General features: G+C 45.4%; 1 protein-coding gene across 3 annotated transcripts in view; it reads right to left on the bottom strand.

The window, feature by feature from the left end:
• RASGEF1A (RasGEF domain family member 1A) overlaps nucleotides 1-1,244 on the bottom strand; it is a 71,627-nt gene extending 70,383 nt beyond the window's left edge. For 2 of the 3 annotated variants that reach the window (XM_081104458.1, XM_081104456.1), the window contains exon 1: nucleotides 1,089-1,206. The gene's annotated coding sequence lies outside the window, so the exon portion shown is untranslated. Of the gene's footprint in view, nucleotides 1-1,088 lie in introns of all 3 variants that reach the window. The other variant, XM_081104462.1, reaches the window with a different exon arrangement.
• Nucleotides 1,245-25,391: the final 24,147 nt, after the last annotated feature.

Raw genomic sequence — 25,391 nt, 5'->3', positions numbered from 1 at the left:
AGTCTCGGAGAGGCCTGCAGATGTCAAGCCCGGGGGGCCTCCGGACTCCCTAGCTCTCTGCTTGTGACAGGAGCTGCCGCTGCTCCCTGGGCCTTTCCAGGCAGGGAAGAGCCTGCCCCGAGGCTGGGCTGGGCATAACTGTCGGGTGGGAGACCCTGGGGGCAGACCAGGTGCTGCCTCTGTGCGGTTCCCCCCCCCACCCCCCCCCCGCCCCCCCCCCAACCTGACTCCATGTCCTGGGCTCCTGGGCAGGTGGCCATCTGGGCCCTTCCCTCACTCCAGAGGGCAGGAGGAGGATGACCACGCTGGAGGAGGGTGGGCCAGAGGGACTCTAAGCAGGGAAGCAGGGAGCCCCAGCCACCACCGCACCATCCCGGGGGTGTCCACCAGCTTCAGCCCTCACAAGCAGCCAGAGATTCCGGGGCCAGGGCCTGCCGAGTGTCGCTCATGGACAGCAGTGAGCCCCCTCCCCATTCACACAGGCAACCAGAACGAGCTGTACTGCCCCAGGCCCTGCTCCCTGCCAGGCCTGGGGCGCAGAGAGCACGGTCCTTCAAATGACCCTGCCCACGGCGGGGGTGGGCCGCCTCGCCCTGGTCCAGGCCGCCTCCCCTCAAATGCTGAGCTCACCCCCAATTCCTCGCCAAAGGGAGTGCAATGCCATCGCGGGGCCCAGAAGGCAGACGAGCAAATGGAAACTTCCAATTGCGCAGCGCCGAGCCCCATGGATTCCCCAGCCCCCCTACCATGCGGGGCCCCGGACAGCGGACCTGCCAGTGGGTGCCCACGCCCGCCCGCCGCGTGCGCTCCCGCCACGCCCAGGCCGAGCCCGCCGGTGCCCCGCAGGGTCGCGGGACTGGGGATCCCGGCTCCGTGCAGCCGCGGTGAGTCCTGGGCAACCCGCGCTGGGCTCCAGCCCACCCTCCGCCACGCGCGTCCCCAAAACCGCGCCGGCAGCCCACGCCCCGGCCCCACGACGGCCGCGCCCGGCAGAACCCTGGGCCCACGCACGCCCCGCCTGCCCGTGGCCGCGACCGGAGGGGACGGCCCGCCGGCGGGGAGACCGAGGATGGGCGGCCGCTGCCTACCTGGGTCCGGGCCAGCGGAGCTCCCGCGCCACCCTCGCGCCGCGATCGGGCCCGGAGCAGCGCGCGGCCGGCGCCGGCGGCTCATGCTCCGCGCCCGGGCACCCGCCCACCCGCCGCCGCCTCCGCGCTGCGCCAGCTGCGGGCAGATCAGCTCCCTCCGCAGCTGGCGCGGGGGAGCGAGAGCGAGCGAGCGCGGCGGGGGTCGCGGAGCCGGCACAGACCCGGCGAGAAGCAGGGGCGGGTGGAGGGGCTGTCGCTCCGGGAGCTGGCGGGCGCCGCGGGAGGGAGGGCGCCGGGCCGGGCGTGGAGAGGGAAGTGCGGGCCGAGGTGCCCCGAGAGGTGGAGGCTTGGCCGGGAAGCTGGGCGGGGTCGGCGTGGGGGTCTGAGAGGGAGGCGCCGGGAGAGAACGCGCCAGGCTTTCATGTTTAAAAGTATAAGGTAACGAGCAGCCTAAATGTTTATCAGTAGCACATCCTGGCTCCTTGGACCAGCCTGGCCACCCTATCAGCTTGGCGCTGGGCTTGTGCCCCTGTGCAGATGAGAAGACTGATGCTCAGGGGAGGGAAGTGACCCTGCAGGCTCTCGGAGCTGTAAGTGTCAGAGCGAGGGTCCCAAATCACCGTGAGCCCCAGCCGGTTTGGCTCAGTGGATAGAGCATCGGCCTGCGGACTGAGGGGTCCCAGGTTCGAATCTGATCCGGGCACCTGCCCGGGTTCTGGGCTTGATCCCCAGTAGGTGGCGTGCAGGAGGCAGCCGATCAATGATTCTTTCTCATCATTAATGTTCCTATCTCTCTCTCCCTCTCCCTTCCTCTCTGAAATCAATAAAAAAATATTTTTTTAAAAAATTGTGCTTGATTGATTTTCGGTGAGAATATTGGTAGCCATCCACACCTTGATTTTCACTGTGGGAGGGTTTTAGGTTACTGACTCTTATTCTTTAATAGGTACCTGGCCATGCAGAGACTTGTTCCCATGTCACTTTTGGTAAATTGTGCTTTTTTTAAGTTTCCTTGTTGCCTACATTTTCTGATTTACTGAGCAGTTGCTCATAACATCCCTGCATCATCCCTCAGATGTCTGTAGAATTTGTAGCCATGTCCTGCTTTTCATTCTGATATTGAGAATCTTGGTGTTTTCTTTTTTCTTTTCTTCCTCAGTCTTGTTAGGGTTTTGTCAATTTCATGATTTCTACTTTTGGGGGATATTAATTATCCTCTTTTTTTCCAGTTTCTTAAATTGGAAGCTATGCTCATTGGTTTTCAACCTTCTTTTCTACTATATACATTTAAAGCTATACATTTCCTTTTAAGCACTATTTTACTGTCTCAAATTTTAAGTGCATTTTTCTCGGTTAGCTCAAGACATTTTTAAATTTCCATTTTGACTACTCTTATGGCCTATGGGTTATATGGAAGGGTGTTCCTTAGTTTCCAAATATTAGGGGATTTTCCAGTTACTGTCCTGTTATTGGTTCTAATTTAATTATACAACAGGCAGAGGATATACTCTGACTGATTTCCACACTCTGAAGTCTGCTCATACATTCTTTTTTTTAATTTTGTTTTATTGCTTAAAGTATTACAAAGAGTATTACATATGTCTCCCTTTTTTTCCCTTGACCTTCCACCAGCCTCCCCTACCACCCAGTGTCTTGTGTCCATTGGTTATGCTAATATGCATGCATACAAGTCCTTCGGTTGATCTCTTACCCCCTCCCAACCCTCCCCGGCCTTCCCGCTGTACCCCAGAGTATGTTCTGTTTGGGTAAACGTCCTGTACGCCCTTTAAAGAATGAACACTCTGTATATGTCAGTTAGGTCAGATTGGTTCATCAAGTCCAAGTCTCTGTTGCACTGAATTGTATCTCACATTCTTTCCTGAGACAGTTCCTGAGACAACCCGAAAGCCCTTCACTGAGTGAATGCATAAACAAACCGTGGGACATCCAGGCAGCTGAATTCTGCTCAGCAACAATGTGACTGATTCTCACAAGCATTATGTAAAGTGAAAGAAGCCGGGCTCAAAATGATTGAAACTGTGGGATTCCATTTATATGACATTCTAGAAAAGGCAAAAACTATAGAGATGGAGAACACAGCAGCGGTGCCAGATGTCTGTGGCGTGGAGGTGGGAGGGGTAGCTCTAGCATGGGGGAAATTTTAGGAGCCATGAAAGTGTCCCTGTATCTTGATGTGTGGTGGTGGTCACATAACCCTATGCATTTGTCAAATTTTTAAGAAGCTGCATACCAAAAAGAGTGAATGTTACTGTATGTAAATTTTAAAATAATATTTCATCACTAGGGGCTTCTGTGACCACCCTGTCATCTCTCTCTGTTCAGATGTTGTCCACAGGATTTTGTTTGCCCCTCCTTTTTGCTGTATCTATTCTTATTGGCAGGGGGGGTGGAATCAGGATGATTCATTGCTGCCCATGACTAGGGCATTGCCGCTATGCCAGGAGGATGAAGTCTCTCGGGCACACAGGGGAAGCGGAGGGAGCAGTGAAAGCCCCGTTGCAATAGTCAGATGGTGAGTGGCACTGGCTTAGACCAGGACAGTCACGTTCATGGTGATGAGAAGTGTCTGCAGCTGGACACGGACTGAGCTAGAGCCAAAAGTGCTCGGGCAGAGAGCAGGGAGGAGGCACAACCGTTGTGCCGCCCGCACTCCTATGCACCCTCCCACGTTCAGGAGCGCCCCCAGGGGCACCCGCCCAGCAGGACACAGTGGCGGTGTTCTGGTGCTCCTTACTTCGGGCTGGCTTTGGGGGCTTTGGGGTGGAGGGAGTTCTGCAGGTAACAGTTCAGCCACCCCATTCCTGTCACACTCAGACATGGCTGGGCCTCAATTCCCCTTCCCCCGCTGCCCCCCCCCCCCCCGCCTTTAATAAGGAAACCGAGTACTGCATTTCAAATGTGAGGCCGCTACAGTCACAGTCACATCACAATGTTCAGTGAAATCTTGTGTTACTATGGTTCCCATTCCTTTTCATTTAGAATCGGAATAACATTGTATTTCAAATACTGTTTTAAAAAAAATAAGCAATAAAAGACTTCCCAGCACAATGGGTGCACCAGCTGACAGCGCTTTCCTCCCTTCCTGTCAAACCAGGTCACCGGGAAGTCAGCTTTCTCCCTCCTGCCTTCACGTGCCTCCCGTTCTAGCCTTGTTTCCGAAGAACAGGTTTTCAGTTGTTCCCTTGCCAATACCCTAGTTTCCTTGCTCCTCTTACCTTTGTGTCCTCCACCTGGCGAGACTCCAGTGACAGACAAACCCAACTGTGCCTTCTCCAGACATCCCCGCGGTGTCTGGTGCTGCTGGAGGCGGCCACACAGCTTGCTGTCAGGCTGTGAACCACAGTAAACGCACCAGCCAGGGGAACTGAGAGCTCAGCACTACTCAGCCATTCTCCAGAGGTTCACTTGCTCCTTTTCTTTTCTTACTTTCTTTTTTTAATTAAATCTTTATTGTTCAGATTATTACATTTGTTCCTCTTTTTTCCCCCCATAACTCCCTTCCACCCAGTTCCCACCCCACCCTCCTCCCTCACTCCCCACCCACTGTCCTCATCCATGGGTGCACGGTTTTTGTCCAGTCTCTTCCCGCATCCCCCACACCCCTTTTCCCCCCAAGAATAGTGAGTCCACTCCCTTTCTATGCCCCTGATTCTATTATAATCACCAGTTCATTCTGTTCATCAGATTATTCACTTGATTTTCAGATTCACTTGTTGATAGATGTGTATTTATTGTTCAAAATTTGTATCTTTACCTTTTTCTTCTTCTTCCTCTTCTTAAAGGATACCTTTCAGCATTTCATATAATACTGGTTTAGTGGTGAGGCCCAGCCATGTCTGAGTATGACAGGAATGGGGTGGCTGAACTGTTACCTGCAGAACTCCCTCCACCCCAAAGCCCCCAAAACCAGCCCGAAGTAAGGAGCACACAGAACACCGCCACTGTATCCTTTAGCTTTTTCTTATCTGTGAAGCTCTTTATCTGGCCTTCAATTCTGAATTATAGCTTTGCTGGATAAAGTAATCTTGGTTGTAGGTTCTTGACATTCATCACTTTGAATATTTCTTGCCACTCCCTTCTGGCCTGCAAAGTTTCTGTTGAGAAATCAGCTGAAATTTGTATGGGTACTCCCTTGCAGGTAACTGACTTTCTTTCTCTTGCTGCTTTTAAGATTCTCTCTTTGTCTTTTGCTCTTGGCATTTTAATTATGATGTGTCTTGGTGTGGTCCTCTTTGGATTCCTCTTGTTTGGGGTTCTCTGCGCTTCCTGGACTTGTAAGTCTATTTCTTTCACCAGGTAGGGGAAGTTCTCTGTCATTATTTCTTCAAATAGGTTTTCAATATCTTGCTCTCTCTCTTCTTCTGGCACCCCTATAATTCGGATGTTGGTGCACTTGAAGCTGTCCCAGAGGCTCCTTACGCTATCTTCATATTTTTGGATTCTTTTTTCATTTTGCTTTTCCGGTTGAGTGTTTTTTGCTTCTTCGTATTTCAAATCTTTGACTTGATTCTTGCAATCCTCTAGTCTGCTGTTGGGAGTCTGTATAATATTCTTTGTTTCAGTCAGTGTATGCTTAATTTCTAGTTGGTCCTTTATCACAACATCGAGGGTCTCATTAGATTTCTTGTAGATCTCATTAAGTTTATTGGCAGTTTCTAGAAAATTATTGAAAGACCTTAAAAGTGTGGTTTTGAACTCTATATCCAGTAGTTTGCTTTCCTCCATTTCTGTCATTTGTGTCCTTTTTCTTTGTCTCCGCGTTTTTTATGCTTCCCTGTGTTGATACAGTGGTTTTCTGTGCTAAGTATCCTCTAGGGCCCAGTGGTTCAGCCTCCCCAATTACCTGAGGAGGACACTCTTGGTGCACCCCTTTGTGGTCTTTGTGCATAGTCTTGTTGTAGTTAAGCCTTGATTGTTGTAGGTATCACTGGGAGGAATTGGCCTCCAGGCCAATTGACTGTGAGAATCAGCTGTGTCTGCAGTGGGAGAACTTCTGTGCTAGAGACACCCCTCTGGGGCAAGACTTGCTTCAATGGGGCTTTGGTGCTTACTGAGTCTGCCCCCTGAGTGTGTCCTTTATGTTTCCACGTAGCTGCAAACTGGATGGTCCCACTCTGACCTCTGGGCTTCCTGGCTCCTGGATCTCTAGGGAGGTGCTAATCTAGCCTTTGCCTGAGACTATCCAGCAAAAGCCTCCCTGCTGGGCTAGGGCGGGGCAGGTCCCACCAGATCAACAGAGTGGGGCTAGCAGTTATGGCTGCTCTCAGTCTTGCCCTCAGAGGCTCTGATTCTCAATGTCCCAGTAATCACTGCAAGCCCCTCGGAGAGAAAGCTGCCCTTGAGTTCCGACCGCTGCCAGACAGTCCCGCTTCTCCTGTGTGAGTCTGGGTCCCTAGAGACTCACCCGGAACTGGAGCTCAGAGCCTGAGACTCCCTCCCGATTGAAAACGACAACCGCGCCCTCAGCCGCCAGCCCACTCCACACGCACCTCCTCACCTTAGTATTTTACTTCCGCACTGCGCCTCCTCTGAGTCTCAGTATGCTTTTCTCTTTCCTTCTAGTTGTAGAACTTCCACTCAGCCAGCCTTCCTGTGGTTCTGGGTGATGTCCATTCCGTCTTTTAGTTGTATTTTTGAAGTGGTTGTGCGAGGCAGCAATCTCCGGTGTTTACCTATGCCTCCATCTTGGTTTCTCCCTCTTACTTTCTTTTTTAAAAAGATATTTTTATTAATTTCAGAAAGGAAGGGAGACAGGGAGAGAGAGAGAAACATCCATGATGAGAAAGAATCATTAAGCTGTTGCCTCCTGCACACCCCACACTGGGGATGGAGCCCACAACTCCAGCATGTGCCCTGACTGGGAATCAAACAGTGACTTCCCGGTTCATAGGTCGACGCTCAATCCCTGAGCCACGCCAGCCAGGCTCTCGCTCCTTTTCTTAAACTGTGAAGTCAGTCACGGATATGGAGAAGTGTGTGAAGTATGTGTACAGTTTCAAGAATAATCACAATGAGAATCCACCTGGAAGCAGGACTTAGGTTAAGAAGTAGGGTATTGCCAGCATGTGAGAAGCCCCCTTTGTGTTCTTCTCCCAGGGCTTGCCCCTCGTACCCTCTCCCCACCACCCGCCTCCCAGAGGTAACCATTATCCTGATGATACCGAACCCAGGGTGGTTGGGCTGCCTGTTGCTTGAAAGCCAATAATCAAGAGACAGGAGCTGATGGGAGGAAAATTCGGTTTATTCAAAAGCCAGAGCTTGTCATCGCAAGGACCATCTTAACATCTGTCGCTTTAATTAAACGTCCAAACCTGTAAGAATTTTATGAGTTTCTTCAAGCCAAACCGACAACAATTTCCAGGAAGCAAAATCTCAACGGATTGAGAAAATGCTCCGGAAAATGGCAGTTTTGCACCTTCTCTTATACCTCAGACTCAAAGGAGAAGATGGAAGGGGTTACATGAAATGTATTGGTGATAGAGTAGGTAGGCGGGAGGCAGCGAAGCGAGAGAAATTTCTGGGATTGAATAAAAAGTAAAACGAACAGATACACACTTCTTTCACATTTGTGGGTATAGAGTAGTTAGCAGTCGGCAATGAACCCAATAACAGTAACAATGTGGGGATGCGTGGTCTCTGCTCTGGTGCAGTTGTGGGTCTGGAAAAAGGGCGTTCCAAAGGTATGTTATCGTAGATGCAACAAGGTAACAGACAGGCTCAATTAGGTAAAGATTGACCTTTGTCAGGGAAGACAATGGCATGGGTCATGACTACCTGCGTAACTCGCTTTTAGCTAGAAAGTGTTCATTTCAGACCTTCTTATGTGGCTGCTTTAGGTCTCGGAGTTTGTAAGGCCTCCCTTGAGTTTGTCAGGTTTCCTATGCGGCCCCTTTTTCATACAACATTTCAGTGCAAGCCGGGGTTGTTGTTTGGTTTTTAATGTGCCTCTTGTTACCTTAATGAGGTGACTTTTTTGTTTTTGTTTGATTGATTGATTTCAGAGAGGAAGGGAGGGGGAGAAAGAGATAGAAACATCAATGATGAGAGAATCATTGATCGGCTGCCTCCTGCACGCCCCCTACTCAGGATCAAACCCACAACCCGGGCATGTGTCCTTGACTGGAATCGAACCTGGGACCCTTCAGCCCGCAGGCCGACGCTCTATCCACTGAACCAAACCGGCCAGGGCTAGGCAGGGGTTTTATGAGCGGGGCCAGGGGAAGCAGAACAGAGGAACTGGAGGGGTTGTGAGCCTCATTGGAGGGTGCAGGGTGCTATGTGTGAGTCAGCACAGTCTGCTCTGCTAACATCTTGTCAGTCAAAGGCGAGCAAATCTCCTGGAGCTAAAATGCCCGAAGGCTGGAGTCGGTTCCTTTGAGGTTAGCTCCTAGAACGTTTTAAGCAAACAGGTTGTGTATCTGTAGCTACATGTGAATTTACAAGTCATCATTTACAGAAACAATGTTAAAAGAATGATGGGGTGCCCTGACCGGTTTGGCTCAGTGGATAGAGTGTCGGCTGCAGACTGAGGGGTCCCAGGCTCGCTTCCAGTCATGGGCATGTACCTTGGTTGTGGACACATCCCCAGTAGGGGGTGTGCAGGAGGCAGCTGATGGATGTTTCTCTCTCATCGATGCTTCTAACTCTCTATCCCTCTCCCTTCCTCTCTGTAAAAAAGCAATAAAATACATATTTTTTTAAAAGAATGATGGGGTTGGTTACACTAATATTTATTACCATGCCTCTATTTTAAACTTCCATTCCTAGATATATGCCTGTTTTCAGACTTTTGTGAATGGAATTTAAGGGGACCAAAGTTTTGCTACCCAAAAAATACCTCTTGGGATAGTGATTTTAAGCTGGTTATTAAGAAACAAAAGACTCAGCTCAGCCAGTGTGGCTCAGTGGTGGGGCGCCAACCTATGAACCAGGAGGTCTGATTCCCTGTCAGGGCACATGCCTGGGTTGCAGGCTCAGTCCCCAGCAGGGGGTGTGCAGGATGATGATTCTCTCTCATCATTGATGTTTCTCTTTCTCTCCCTCTCCCTTCCTCTTTGAAATCAATAAAAATATTGTTTTTTTAAAAAGACTCCAAAGGAACCTTTGACGCCTTTACTGCCTAAGAGAGCCAGATGGAGAAATCTGCTTTAGGAGGGAACCTGTAATAACCTTAGCATTGGACAGGAAGAAACCAAGCAAGGGCCTGTATGGCCCATTGTTTCTGAGTTGCCTAGCAAAAACCTGGAAATTGCTTATTTTCACTTTTTAAATCTAAAATCCCATTCCCCCCCCCCCACCTTTCTCCTTTTTCCAAAATGTCATATAAAATTTTTTTAAAAATAAAAAGAAGAAGAAAATCAAAATGTCATATATACCCAATTTTGCCTCACTATCTCTGGAATTTTGGGGCTTCTGTGAATTCCCTGTGTGCATGTATTAAAATTTTGATTTTTTTCTCGTTACTCTGCTCTACGTTGTTTGAATTATTAGCCCAGCTAGAAGAAAGTAGAAGGGGAGAGTAAAAGTATTCTTTTATCCCCCACAGAATCATATTCTATATTTTCTACTGTCAATTGCTTATAGCATCAATATTATGGTTGTGAGATTCACCCACGTGGATGAATGTAGTTTATTCATGTTGACTGTTGTTGGTATTATTACATGTTTACTTGCTCTACCATTAGTAGCCATTTAGGGAGCCGACATAGTTTTGCTATTATTCATTTATTCAGTGAACAAATATTTTTTAAGCACCTACTATTTGCCAGGCACTACTTTAGGCATTGGGATGGAACAGTGATCAAAACAGGTAAAATTCCCTTCCATATGGGTATTCAATAAGCAGAAAAATTAGATCATGGAGAACGAAGATGGCAGTGTAGGTAAACACCAGTACTCGCAGCCTCCCACAACCACATCAGAATTACAACTAAAATACAGAACAACCCTCATTCAGAACCGCCTGAAAGCTGGCTGAATGGGAGTCCTACAACTAGAGAAATAAAGAAAACAGCACAGGGAGACTGGTAGGAGGCGCCGAGGCGTGGAACAGGCTGTGCCCTCTTTTTAATTGGAAGAGATATCTCTGCTGCAGAGGCTGCCTTGAGGAGCAAGGGGTCCAGCCCCACACCAAACCCGTAAGACATGGTCTCAGCGCTGGGAAGAGAAGTCACTGTAACTTTAGGCTATAAAAACCAGCAGGGATTGTGGCTGAGTGACTTGGAGAAAGGCTGCTGGAGACCCAGGTAGTTCCTTTTAAAGGGCCAGCACATGGACTTACTCAGACTCAATCCCTCTGAGCTCCAGCACTGGGGCAGCAGCTTGAAAGGAACCTGGGACATTCAAGGAACTGGATTGTTTGGCATCAGGGAAGAATTCAGGGAGAGCTTTCTCCCAGACAAGGAGAAAGCCCACAGTGGTCATTTTTTCTATGCTGAGACCTCCAGACCACAGAGCTGACTGAGCCATATCGGAGTTTCCATCAGCTTAGCTCTCGTGATGTCTTCGTGATTCCCTAAGACCCTGCCCCATCCAATTTGCAGTTCCACCCAACCGGTTTGCAGCAGCTTTTCCATATGAATGACCTGTCCTGGCTCAGGCTTCAGACTTTCCTAAAATCTCTCAAGCAAGCAGGAGCTGGCATCAGCGTGCCCTAAACCTATCGATAAGAGGCCCAAGACCCAGCACTGACACCAGCCTGCCTTGCTTCTCAGCTTGGCCTCTCCTGGACACTTCCAAATCAAATACAAGGAGCAGCCATCTGCAGGTGCTTTGTAGCTCCTGCCTGGTGGCTGACTTTGCACCTCCTGGAAGGCCCCAGAGCCAGTGCATTGGCTGGACAGCTTCAGACCATACCAGATTACAACCCTACACATCCACAAGTGACATGATCAAGGGGAAGACTCAGTGAGCACCAAAGCCCCACAGAACCAAGTCCTGCTCCATTGGAGTGTCTGCTGCACAGCAGCTTTTCCACTGTATTAGCAGCTGGTCCTCGCAGCCAAATGGCCCAGAAGTCCATTCCTCCCAGTAATACCAACAGAAATCAAGGCTTAACTACAACAGGACTGTGCACACAGCCCACACAGGGGCACACACTGAGTGCCCAGCTCAGGTGACTGGGGAGGCTGAGCCACTGGGCCCTACAGGACACCTACTACACAATGTCACTCTACCAATTCCAGGAGACATAGCAGCTCTGCCTAGCACATAGTGACTCAGAGTACCCATCTCTATAACACACCCACCAAAAAAAAGGAAAAGAAAATAGACCAATTATAGTGTATGGTAAAAGATGAAAATACTAATTAGGAACAAAAGCAGAGAATGATTAAAAGTACAGAGTGGGATGATGCATTCTATGGTATTTCCCACTGAGTTGACATTTAAGCCAAGACTGGGAGGGGGTGGAGACGGTGCCATGTACCACCTGGGCACAGTGTTCTAGCAGAGGAAGGAGTCCATGCAGCAGACTCAAGGCGGGACTAATACAGAAGGGTCTGTGCAGTGCAGTTCTAACTACCCAAGAGGTACTAACTACCCAGAGTTAGGACAAAGTTTATTAGTTAAGGACACAGTCCCCACAAGATTCCTCTTACTTCAGACACCAACCACAAGCTGAGGGGTCTCAAGCCACCCAAACTACTGACCAACTGGTTAAAAATGTGAAGGTTTCAATGACCCACTCAAGTTTGATAATTCATTAGAACAACTCACAGAACTTAGGTAAGCATTGTACTCATCATTACAGTCTTACAATGACAAAAGGATTCGAGTCAGAACCAGCCAAAAGGTCTCATAGGATAAGATCCAGGAAAGCCCCAACAAGAAGCTTACACGTCCTCCCCTCAGAGTCAGGTTGTCACCCTCCCAGCTCACTGTATTGTTAACCAGGGAAGTTCACCTGAGCTTCTGTCCAGAGTTTTACTTCTGTTTCTAGGGTTTTATTATGTAGAAATGATGGAATCATCCATGTCCACGTGGTTCAATCTTCAGCCCCTTTCCCCTCCTCAAAGTTGGACAATTGTCACCTGACTCAAAGCACCAACCCTCTAGTCACATGGTTGGTCATTCTGGTGTAACTAGTCTAATATATATATATATATATATATATATATATATATATATATATATCATGTGTGTTAGAAGAAGAGTAAGCATGACCAAGAATAAAAAGGAGCTGCAATCAGAGCGATAATAGAATTGGATTCCTTCGACTATTTTATTACCTGTGTTCTGGAGCCTACGTGCAAGAGTTCTCTCAGCTCTAGGCTGGAAGTGCACCTGCTGGGTCATAGGAAGTGCCCATGTTCAGCTCTACTGGGAAGTATCCAGTTGTTTTCTAAAGTAGTTATACCAACATATATTCGTAACAGCAGTGCTCTAACTTGTGATCTTGCGGTCGGTAGAATAATGTCCCCAGAGAGTCCATGTCCTACCTAATCTCAGAAATCAGTGCATGTGCTTATTTACATCAATAAAAGGGACTTTGCAGATGTGATTAGTTAAGGATCTTGACATAAGGAAGTGTTGTTGTTTTTTTCGAGAGGGGCGGGTAATGTAATCCAATCAGAAGGGTTCTTATAAGAGGGAGACAGGAGGGTCAGAGTCCTAGAAGGTGTGTGGGAAAACAAACTTTTCATTACCTTCCAGGTTCTTCTGGCTTGTTTAGTAATTAAATAGACATGAGGCAGATAAGCAAGAGAAAATAACCAAATTTAACGTGTACATATGTATCCCACATACATGAGAGAATCAGACACCTCGCATGCAGGAGGTACAGAGATAGAAATGGAACATGTGTAGTAAGACATCCTGAGGCAGGCATAGTAGGTAAGGTGCATGGGGGCTTCAAAAGGTCATTGTAGGATGGAAGGAAGAGCAGACCATTAATAAACAGAAGTTTGCTCTGCCCTATAGATAGGCCAAAAAAGTTATCTCTGATCATCTCTTATGGGCAAGGCCTCTAATTCTAATTATTCTAGGTAGTTAAGGGGTGGGGGCAGAAGCTTCTCTGGAGCCTGTGGATAAAGTTGCCTTTTGCTAAAAACAATCTGCGTACCACACAGGCACGAACTGGGGTGACTGGTTCTGGACCCAGTTTCCTCCTCTGAAACTTCCCAGGAAATCTAGTAGTCCAGAAGTTGGGTTGGTAGATGGTTCTATATTTTATTAATCTGTCCAGTATTCAAAAAAAGTTTGGTTCAGTTAAACAGTTGTGCCCCATTTCAGGAGACGATGGTGCAGGTGGGCTCCCAAAGTTAAGCCTACGGTGCAAGCACTCAGGTATTTTATGAGGCATCGATATGAAAACAAGAGAAAAACAAAAGGTAATCAGTGGAGCAGACTGTAATTTCAGTTTCTGAGTTCTGAATGCAGGCAGTCAAGATCTTCAGATATCTGTCATCTTCAGGTGGAGTGGAGACAGGCAGTGATAACAGTCGATAGATTCTCCTGGTCAGCAGTTTGATGGTCTCTGGTGATTTTTCTGCAATAGGCACAAAGATTGTTCACAGATGAGCTGTTCTCTGAAATCTATGTCAGGTTGCCCAACTTTATCTTGAATTGCCTTGGAAAAGGACAATTTTGGTTCTCAATTATTCCAAGTCAAAGATGAGAAAATGAAAGTGTTAATTTGGATAATTGCAGACAAATATTTAAGAAAACTAGAAAATTTCAGGATCCAATCCAGTTTATAGGTAGAAAAAATAAAAAACTCAAAGGACAATGAATAGCATTAGGATCTAATATCCACAAAGGTATATTATACTTTTTATTGAAACAAATTTTCTCTCTAAAATTACAACCATCTTTCCCTAGCTGGTTTGGCTCAGTGGATAGAGCGTCAGCCTGTGCACTTAAGTATTCTGGGTTTGATTCCAGTCAAGGGCACATGCCTGGGTTCTGGGCTCAATCCCCAGTAGGGGGCGTGCAGGAGGCAGCCGATCAATGATTCTTTCCCATCATTGATGTTTCTATCGCTCTTTCCCCCCCCTTCCTCTTTGAAATCAATAAAAATGTTTAATAATAATAAAATTACACCTATCTTTACCAAATTAAGATTAATTTATTTGCAAAATAAGTCAGTTCAATAAACTTGGCCTAATTATAAGTCCAGCAAGAATAGTAATTAACCGGGGGGGAGGGGGGGGGGAAAGCCGGGTAGCAATTGTCCCACCCTATTGGAAAAAACCTCTCACCCCAACCTGTGGAATTTATGCCTTGCTGTGGTCACTAGCCTGAGGCTAATTAAGACTGAGAATAACAATAAGACTGCAGACAGAGGCAGAGGCAGATCTCTGGAGGCTTTAAGTCTTTGATCTTCTTCTGGACCTAGGGTTAGGAAAAATAGATCTTGGTGAACATCTTGGTCCTTTCCAAAGTCACCTAGCCCAGCAGAGGGAGCCACAAGCTGTGGATTACTTATAACTCCATACAGTACTCAGGACCAGTCACAAACCGTGTCTGACATTGTCCTTCACCAGAGACTGGGAGTTGTAACAGATCTACTTAACACATAGACACAAACCCAAACATGCAGTCAAAATGGCGAGACAAAAAAAACAAGCCCCAAATCAAAGAACAAGAGAGTTCTCCAGAAGAGGAGCTAAATGAAATGGAGATAAGAAATTTATCAGGTATAGAATTCAGAATAATGATTATAAGGATGCCCAACAGCATGAGAAAAAATATAGTAACTATGAAAAATGATCAGCCAGAAATGAAGAATGACATAGCACTAATAAAAAACACATTGGAAGGAATACAGAGCAGATTAGAGGAAGCTAAGGATCAGATCAGTGAATTAGAAGACAAGGTAGAAAAATAATTTAATCAGAGAACCAAAAAGAAAAACAATTAAAAAAAACAGGAGGACAGCTTAAGGAGCTGTGAGACAACATGAAACATAATAACATTCTCATAACAGGAGTACCAGAAGGTGAAGTAAAGGAGCAAGGAATAGAGAATGTGTTTGAAGAAATAATGGCAGAAAACTTCCCAAACCTGGGGAAAGAAAAAGTCATACCAGTTCAGGAACTACAGAAAGTCCCAAGCAAGAAGTACCCAAAGAGGCCCACACCCAAGCACATCATGATTAAAATGCCAAAAGTTAAAGACAAAGAGAGAATCTTGAAGGCAGCAAGAGAAAAGCAAATTGTTACCTACAAAGGAGCTCCATAAGGATGACACCTGATTACTCATCAGAAACTCTATAGGCCAGAAGAGAATGGCATGAAGTACTCAAGATAACGGAAAGCAAGGATCTTAAGCCAAGATTACTATATCTAGCAAGGCTGTCATTCAAAATAGATGGTCAAATAAAGAGCTTCCCAGACAAAAAAAAAAAAAAAGGCTAAAGGAGTATACCACCACCAAACCAGCATTACAAGAAATGCTCGAAGGACTGCTACAATGAGAAGAAAAAATAGAGAGAGAAACCTACGCATATGAATTAAAATAGCAATAAATAAATGCACATCAATAATAACCTTAAATGTAAATGGGTTAAATGCTCTCATCAAAAGACATAGGGTAGCTGAATGGATACAAAAACATGATCCAACTATATGCTGTCTATAAGAGACTCGCCTCAGAACAAAAGACACACACAGGATGAGAGTGAAGGGATGGGAAAAAAAATTTCCATGCAAACAGAAAAGAAAAAAAAGTTGGAGTAACAATACAATACTCATATCTGACAAAATAGACTTCAAAGTGAAGGCCATTACAAGAGACAGCAAAGGTCACTACATAATACTAATGGGATTGATCCAATAAAAGGATATAACCCTGGTAAACCTATATTAGCCCAACATAGGAGCCCTAAATATATTTTTTAAAAAACTTCTAGCCCTAACCGGTTTGGCTCAGTAGATAGAGCGTTGGCTTGTGGACTGAAGGGTCCCAGGTTTGATTCCGGTCAAGGGCATGTACCTTGGTTGCGGGCACATCCCCAGTAGGGGTGTGCAGGAGGCAGCTGATTGATGTTTCTCTCTCATCGATGTTTCTAACTCTCTATCCCTCTCCCTTCCTCTCTGTAAAAAATCAATAAAATATATTTTTAAAAAATTTAAAAAAAAACACAAAAACTTCTAGAGGACTTTAAGAGAGAGTAGACAAAAATACAGTCCTAATAGGGGACTTTAACACCTCACTGACTTCACTGGATAGTTCTAGACAAAAACTTAACAAGGAAACAGTGACTCTAAAGGACACACTGGACCAGAGCGATTTAATTGGCATTTACAGAACATTTCACCCCAAAGCTGAAGAATATGCATTCTTCTCAGTGGGCACATGGATCATTCACAAAGATAGACAACATGTTAGGACAAAAAACAAATCTCTACAAGTTCAAGAATATTGAAATCATATAAAGCATCTTCTCAGATCACAGAGGAATGAAATTAGATATCAACTACAATAAAAACACCCAAAAACATTCAAACACATGGAGGCTAAATAGCATGTTATGAAACAATGAATGAGCTACCAATGAGATCGAGAAAGAAATTAAAAACTTCTTGGAAATAAATGAAAATGAACACAAAACCACCCAAAATCTCTGGGACATAGCAGAAGCAGTCTGAGAAGGAAGTTCATAACAATACAGGCCTTCCTCAAAAAACAAGAAAAATCAACAATAAACTATTTAATCCTACAACTTAAAGAACTAAAAAGAGAACAACAAGAGCCCTCGCTGGTTTGGCTCAGTGGATAGAGTGTCGGCCTGCAAACTGAAAGGTCCGGGGTTCGATTCCAATCAAGGGCATATGCCTGGGTTGCGGGCTTGGTCCCCAGTGGGGAGGCAGCTGATCAATGATTCTCTCTAATCATTTTTGTTTCTATCTCTCTCTCCTTCTCCCTTCCTCACTAAAATCAACAAAAAATATATTTAAAAAATTTAAAAAGAGAACAACAAGAAAATCCCAGAGTAAGTAGAAGGAAAAAAATAATAAAGATTAGAGCAGAAATAAATGGCATAGACACTACAAATACAAAAGATCAATGAAACCAAAAGCTGGTTCTTTGAAAGGATAAACAAGATGGATGAACTGTTAGCCAGACTCATGAAGAAACAAAGAGAGAGGACCCAAATAAATAAAATCAGAAACGAAAGTAGAGAAGTAACCACTGACACCACAGAAATACAAAGGATTGTAAGAAAATACTATGCCAACAAGCTGGACAATGTGGATGAAATGGACAGATTCCTAAAAAATACAACCTCCTCCCAAAACTGAATCAGGAAGAATCACAAAACCTGAATAGGCCAAAAAACAACTGATGAAATAGAAGCAGTAATAAAATAAAAATATTCCCAGCAAACAAAAGCCCAGATCCAGACAGCTTCAAAGGATTCTTTTACCAAACATTCAAAGAAGAACATCTATACTCCTCAAACTTCAAAGAAAAGGAAAAAAAAAAACCAAGAGGAAAGAATACTTTCAAGCATTTTTATGAGGCCAGCATTATCCTAATTCCAAAACCAAATAAAGACACTACAAAGAAAGAGAATTACAGGCCAAGATCCCTGATGAACAGAGATGCTAAAATCCTCAACAAAATATTAGCAAAACAGATCCAGCAATATATTAAAAAGATCATACACCATGACCAAGTGGGATTTATTCCAGGGATGCAAGGCTGGTACAATAGTCACAAATCAATAAATGTGATACATCACATAAACAAATTGAAAGACAAAAATCACATGATCATATCTATAGGGCAGAAAAAGCATTTGACAAAATCCAACACCCATTTTTGATAAAAAAAAAAAACAACTCTCAGCAAAGTGGGCATTAAAGGGAGCATATCTCGACATGATGAAGGACATATATGGCAAACCTACAGTGAACATCATACTCAATGGGCAAAAACTAAAATCATTTCCCCTAAGGACAGGAACAACATAGGGATGTCTGCTTTCCCTATAGCACTGGAAGTGCTAGCCATAGCAATCAGACAAGAAGAAGAAATAAAAGGCATCCAAATTGGAAAGGAGGAAGTAAAACTCTCATTATTCCCAGATGACATGATATTGTACATAGAAAACCCTAAAGACTCCACCAAAAACTACCAGATTTAATAAATGAATTTTGCAATGTAGCAGGCGGGATACAAAATTAACACCCAGAAATCAATGGCTTTTTATACACCAAAAATGAATTCTCAGAAAGAAAAACTAAACAAGCAATGCCATTTACCATTGCAACCAAAAAATTAAGATCCTTAGGAAAAAAACTTAACTGAGGAGGTAAAAGACTTGTACTTGGGAAAACTATAGGACATTGACAGAAGAGATGGAGGAAGATGTAAAGAAGTGGAAGAATATTATACCATGTTCATGGAAGCTTCACACTACCTGATATCAAACTATACTACAAGGCCATAAGAATCAAAACAGCATGCTACTGGCATAAAAAACAGACATATAGATCAATGGAACAAAACAGAGAGCCCAGAAATAAACCTATGCCTTTATGGTCAGTTAATATTTGACCAAGGAGGCAAAAATATAAAGTGGGATAAAGACAGTCTATTCAATAAATGGTGTTGGAAAAATTGAACAGAAACATGCCAAAAAAATGCAACTAGATCACCAACTTACACCATACACCAGAATAAATTCAAAATGGATTAAAGATTTAAATGTTAGACTTGAAACCATAAAAATGTTAGAAGAAAACATAAGCAGTAAAATCTCAGACATTTCTCACAACAATGTATTTTCTAATATATCACCTTGAGCAGGGGAAACAAAAGAAAAAATAAACAAATGGGACTGCATCAAACTAAAATGTTTTTGCACAGCAAAGGAAACCATCAACAAAATCAAAAGACAACCACTGAATGGGAGAACATATTTTCACCAATGATACATCTGATAAGGGGTTAATATCCAAAACTTCTAAACAACTTATAAAATTCAACATCAAAAAAACAAACATTCTTGGGGGTTAATGGGGGCGATGAGGACACATTTTTAATACCTTAACTAATAAAAAAACAAAATTAAAAAAAAAACAACATTCTAATTTAAAAATGGGCAAAGGACCTGTATAGACACTTCTCCAAAGAGGACATACAGATGGCGTATAGACATATGAAAAGATGCTCAGATCACTAATCATCAGGGAAATCCAAATTAAAACCCCAAGGAGGTATCACCTCACACCTCTTAGAATAGTTATCATCAATAAATCAACAAAAAACAAGTGTTGGTGAGGATGTGGAGAAAAAGGAACCCTCATGCACTATTGGTAGGAATGCAGATTGGTGCAGCCACTGTGGAAAGCAGAATAGAGTTATCTCAAAAAATTAAAATTGTAACTGCCTTATGACGCAGTGATTCCACTTCTGGAATATGTCCAAAGAAACCTGAAACCCTAATTTGAAAGAATATATGCACCCCTCTGTTCATTGCAGCATTATTTACAACTAGAGGCCTGATGCACAAAGATTCGTGCAAGAATAGGCCTTCCTTCCCCTGGTTGCCAGCACCAGCTTCCCTCAGGCACCTGGGACCTGGCCTGCTTCGCTCCAGCTGCTGCTGCCACCCACCGGGGGCATGCTCCTAGCCACGCTGTAGCCGCTAGGAGCACGCTGACACCCCTGGTGTGTGTCCGCTGGGATGGGGGCAGCACGCAGCCCCCTCCCGCCCATCTGTGAGCGCAGCTCCTCCTGAGCGGTCGTGATGCAGCCTCCTCCTGAGCCGCCCAGCTAATTTGAATATTACCTGGATAGAAAGATAGATAGATAGATAGATAGATAGATAGATAGATAGATAGATAGATAGATAGATAGATAGACTAGAGGCCCATTGCACAAAGAGATTCGTGCAATAGGCCTTCCCTTCCCCTAGCTGCCGGCACTGGTTTTCCTCCGGCACCCAGGACCCAGGCCTTTGCTCTGGCCGGAGCCTTCAGTCTTCGCTTTGCTGCTTCACCCCTACGTTTGCAAATTAACCACCATCTTTGTTGAGTTAATTTGCATAGTCTCCTGATTGGCTGGTGAGCATAGCAGAGGGACAGTTAATTTACATGTTTGCCTGTTATTAGGTAAGATGTCTATTATTAGGTAAGATAGCCAAGATTTGGATGCAGCCCAAGTATTCATCAGTAGATGAGTGGATAAAAAAGCTGTGGTACATTTACACAGTGGAATACTTCTTAGGTGTAAGGAAGAAGGACATCTTACCCTTTGCCACAGAATGGATAGATCTGCATTATGCTAAGTTAAATATGCCAGTCAGTAACCAAAGGACACAGACACTAGGGGTTGAGGGCCTGGGGGGGGGGGGATCACCAGGGGGAGATCAATGGGGGATAAAGAAGACACAGGTAATACTATATGTAATATTTTAAACAATAAAAAGAGCCAAAAATAATAAATAAATATGGCAGTCAGAGGAAGACAAGTACCATTATGATTTTACTCATATTTGAAATCTAATGAACAAAAGAAACTAACAAAACAAAAAAGAAACAGACTCATAGAGAAATGACTGACTGCTATCAGAGGGGAGAGAGGTTGCCAGGATGGCTGAAAAAGCTAAGGGATTAAGCAACAACAACAAAAAACCTCATGGACAGACAATAGTATGGTGATTAGCAGCTAGAAAGGGGATGGGTAGAAGTTAAATTGTGATGGAAGGAGTCTTGACTTGGGGTGGTGAACACACAATACAATATACAGATGATGTATTATAGAATTATGCACCTAAAACCTATATAATTTTATTTAGCATTGTTTATAACAACAATACATCTATAAAAATAAAATAAACAACCCAAATGTCTATCAAAATGGAAAAGGATAGCCTTACCTGGTTCGGCTCAGTGGATAGAGCGTTGGTCGGCAGACTGAAGGGTCACGGTTTGATTCTGGTCAAGGGCACATGCCCGGGTTGTGGGCTCGATTCACAGTAGGGGATGAGCAGGAGGCAGCCTATCAGTGATTCTCTCTCATCACTGGTATTTCTATCTCTCTCTACCTCTCCATTACTCTCTAAAATCAATAAAAAGATATTTTTTTAAAAAAATGGAAAAGCGGCCGAAACCGGTTTGGCTCAGTGGATAGAGCGTCGGCCTGCGGACTGAAAGGTCCCAGGTTCGATTCCGGTCAAGGGCATGTACCAGGGTTGCGGGCACATCCCCAGTAGGAGATGTGCAGGAGGCAGCTGATCGATGTTTCTCTCTCATTGATGTTTCTAACTCTCTATCTCTCTCCTTTCCTCTCTGTAAAAAATCAATAAAATATATTTTTTTAAAAATGGAAAAGCGTAAATAAATGATCACTGTTCAGCAGTTTAGATATGAAATCATCCTATATGCATTAATATGGCAAATTCTCGCAATATTATATTATTAAATAGAGAAAGCATGTAGCAAAAGCCTGAGTACACGGGATATTGTATATTTTAGAACACCATTTGTATTAACTCACAGGTGAAACCCAAATCATACAAAAGCAAACTAAACAAAAAACTGTCTGGAGGGTTACATACTCTAAGCCAGCGGTTCTCAACCTGTGGGCCGCGACCGCTTTGGCAGTCGAACGACCCTTTCACTGGGGTCGCCTAAGACCATCCTGCATATCATATATTTACATTACTATTCATAACAGTAGCAACATTACAGTTATGAAGTAGCAATAAAAATAATTTTATGGTTGGGTCACAACATGAGGAACTGTATTTAAAGGGCCAGAAGGTTGAGAACCACTGCAGTCTAAACCATTACCACCTCACCTGTGGGGAGTGCCTCAGGCTTGGTAGCAGGGAGTTTGCGGGCAGAGGAGAGAGCAGTTTCATTGTTCTAAATAACAGAACATTTTCATGTATTATTTGTGCATTTAGAAAATAACAAATTCTAACTATAAAGGACTTGATTTGGTCTAAGGCAAAGAACAGGCATACATGTAAGCACCTGCTGGGTCTTGGACGTGGGTTCCTGGGCTGCTTCCCAGCGTGAAGGCCCTCCCAGGGCAGAAAGAAGAGGCGAGAACGCAAGTCTGCCTGGTCATGGGAATGGGAGATACCTTGTGCTGGGGCAGAGGGTGTGTGTGTGTGTGTGTGTGTGTGTGTGTGTGTGTGTGTGTTGACAGAGAGAGGTGTTGACATTCACTTTGTGACTCTGAGACATCGATGCCCAGTTTTCCACATGATGCCATCCTTTGTGCTGGCAAGAGCATGACTGAGGTGACATTTTTTAGCACAATGCCTGCTACTTTGTTCTGGATTCTCTTCCATGCTGCTGATCCCCACTCTGCAAGGGTTGATGCTGAAATTTTCCTGATCTTACCAGAAGGTGTCAGCAGAATGTTTTAGAGTCACAGCACCCAGGACTCCAGTGACTTCCTCCAGGGGTCCCTCGATGGCTTGCTGACAGAAACACTGAGGGTCTGGGGTCCCCCAGCTGAGCCACCAGGAGTGACAGTGCAAGAAGTGAGTTTGGCTTCCTGGCCAACAGGAAGTTAAGGCTGCCAATGGAGAGATGTGCCCTCATTTCTGAAATGCTGAGGTATAAAAGTGTGTGTTTCAAAACTGATTAAATAAACCACTCTCTCCCACAAACCCAAATGCCTAGTGACGTCATTAGTCTATAGGGAATCTGGGGAGGGGGCAGGAAAAGGCAGCCCAGTCTTCTTATCACTCGTCACCCCCCAGGTAAGGTAAATGAAATGGAGGCTGTTCCAACCCAGTTTTATAAATGCTCCTGGGACACCCCCATTCCCACCTGTGGGCAGTCCTGCCACCTCCTCAGACATCCATGCCCCTTTCTGACCAGTCTGACTAGACTCTAAGAGAACTCCACCTGCCTCTGTGTGCTGTCTCCCTGGGTCATTGCATGTCCCTCAGCCCAACCTGGTTAGAGCTGGGCATCCCTATGGAATCTCCAGGTCCCTCTGGCTCCCAACCCGTGTTAGAAGCCAGTACCCAGGGCTCATCACAGAGGCTGCAGATGTATGGAGTTGCTGCCCCCCTGACCCTGAGCCTCCATTGATATCTGTAAAACAGAGCCACCTCTGGCCACTTCACAGAGTCCCTTCAGAGCCTAACGGTGTTAGGCAAGAGGAGCCCAGCCTGGTGAGTGGCCCTGCAGTGGGCTGTTCCATCTGTTCAGTGTCTGACGCCCCTTCCACAGCCCCCACGTTAGGAGCATGCTTCCTGCCATTGATAGCAGGCTTGACCGTGTAGCTTGTTTTGGCCAAAGACATCTGAGTGGAAGTGACATGTGCCTCTTCCAAGCATAGCATAAGGAGCCATTGTGGTGTTCTCCCATTGCTTCTGTCCCTCATCTGGGAGACCTGTGGGTCCCACACACTGGCTGCTTCTTCATCCTGAGGCCCTAACTGAGCAAAGCTGAGGCCCAAATACAATGGACTTTTGATGTGAGTGAAAAGTGATTCTTTGCTGTCATGTACTACTGAGATTTGGCATCTTTTATTTCAGCAACACCTAAGAGCCTACACTGATGGATGTACGCACAAAGAGGGCCAGCAGTATATGTGGGTTCCTTACTATCTCCCCTTTACGGTTGAAGAATCCATTATGCTTAGTATAATGAATTAGGAAGATCAATGCTCCAAGGTTCAGAGGCAGGGAGGGTCAGGGCCTGTTTGGGAATAGCAGGGGGTGGAGGACAGTGGCTGAAGTACAAGTGGGAGTGATGTGGTGGGGGAAGGGATGGGAAAGTGCTGGGCCCTGGATGGCAGGCTTGGAGCTGGGATTTGATCCAATAGGCTCAGGCCTGGCAGGGGTTGGACTTCATCAATATATGCTGAGATATTGGGATTATGGTTTGAAGACGTAGAGGAACCAAGTTGTGTTGCATTCTTGTCTATGGTTCAGTGTGAAAACAGTACCATTGAAGGAAAAACCAAGATGGCGACATAGGTAAACACTGGAAATTGCTGCCTCGCACAACCACTTCAAAAATACAACTAAAAGACAAAACGACATCATCCAGAACCACAGGAAGGCTGGCTGAGTGGAAATTCTACAACTAGAAGGAAAGGGAAAAGCACACTGAGACTCAGAGGAGTTGCGGAAGTAAAGTGCAGAGGTACAGAGGCGCACGCGGAAAGGGCTGGCAACTGAGGACACGGTTGTCTTTTTGAATCAGGAGGGAGTCTCAAGCTCCCACTGCTCTGAACTCCAGTTCCGGGCAAGTCTTTGGGGACCAGACTCATACGGGGAGAAACTGGACTGTCTGGCAATGGGCAGAACTCGAGGGCGGCTTTCTCTCAGAGGTGCTTGCAGCAATTACCTCGGGACACTGAGACCCGGGGCCTCTTAGGGCAGGGCTGAAGATCAGCCATAGCTGTTTGCTCTGCCCTGTTGATTCCCTGAGACCCCACCCCACCCAAGCTGTGCGCAGAGGCTTTTGCATATGAATGACCTGGCCCTTTGCAATCTAAAATTTACCTAACAAACTGCAGCTGGGTCAGAGAGACCCAGAACATCCAAAAGAAGGCCCAAGGCCCCACAGCAGCTTGCACTGCTTCACAGCTGGGCCTCATCTGGGCACACCAAACCCCAAACAAAGAAGAGGAATCTGCACATCTCTCCATAGCTCCTGCTGGGTAAGCTCAGGCAGAGGCTAAATTAGGACCTCCTTAGAGATCCAAGAGCCAGTGTACCCAGTGGTCAGAGTGGGACCATCCAATTACAACTCCTCAGATCCATAAGGGACACACTCAGGGGGCAGACTTAGTGAGCACCAAAGCCCCACTGAAGCAATTCTTGCCACAGAAGGGTGTCTCCAGCACAGAAGTTCTCCCACCGTAGACACAGCTGATTCTCACAGCCAATTGGCCTGGAGGTCAATTCCTCCCAGTGATAACTACAACAACCAAGGCTTAACTACAACAAGACTGTGCACACAGCCCACAAAGGGGTGCACCAAGAGTGTCCACCTCAGGTAATTGGAGAGGCTGAGCCACTGGGCCCTATAGGACACCTAGCACACAAAGCCACAGGGAAGCAGCCAAAATGCAGAGACAAAGAAACAGGTCACAAATGACATAAATGGAGGAAAGCAAATGACTGGATATAGAGTTCAAAACCACAGTTATAAAATTTTTCAAAAATTTTCTAGAAACCGCTGATAAATTTAGTAAGATCCTCAATAAGTCTAGTGAGACCCTCGAGGATATGAAAAGGGGCCAACTATAAAATTAAGCATACACTGACTGAAATAAAGAATATTATACAGAGATCCAACGCAGACTAGAGGATCACAAGAATCAAGTCAAAGATTTGAAGTACAAGAA

Source organism: Myotis nattereri (genome assembly GCF_964212035.1).
Source record: "Myotis nattereri genome assembly, chromosome: 13".
NCBI classification, from domain to species: domain Eukaryota; kingdom Metazoa; phylum Chordata; class Mammalia; order Chiroptera; family Vespertilionidae; genus Myotis; species Myotis nattereri.
The sequence above is the reverse complement of the archived record's forward strand: the minus strand, read 5'-3'. Positions and strand labels throughout refer to the sequence as shown.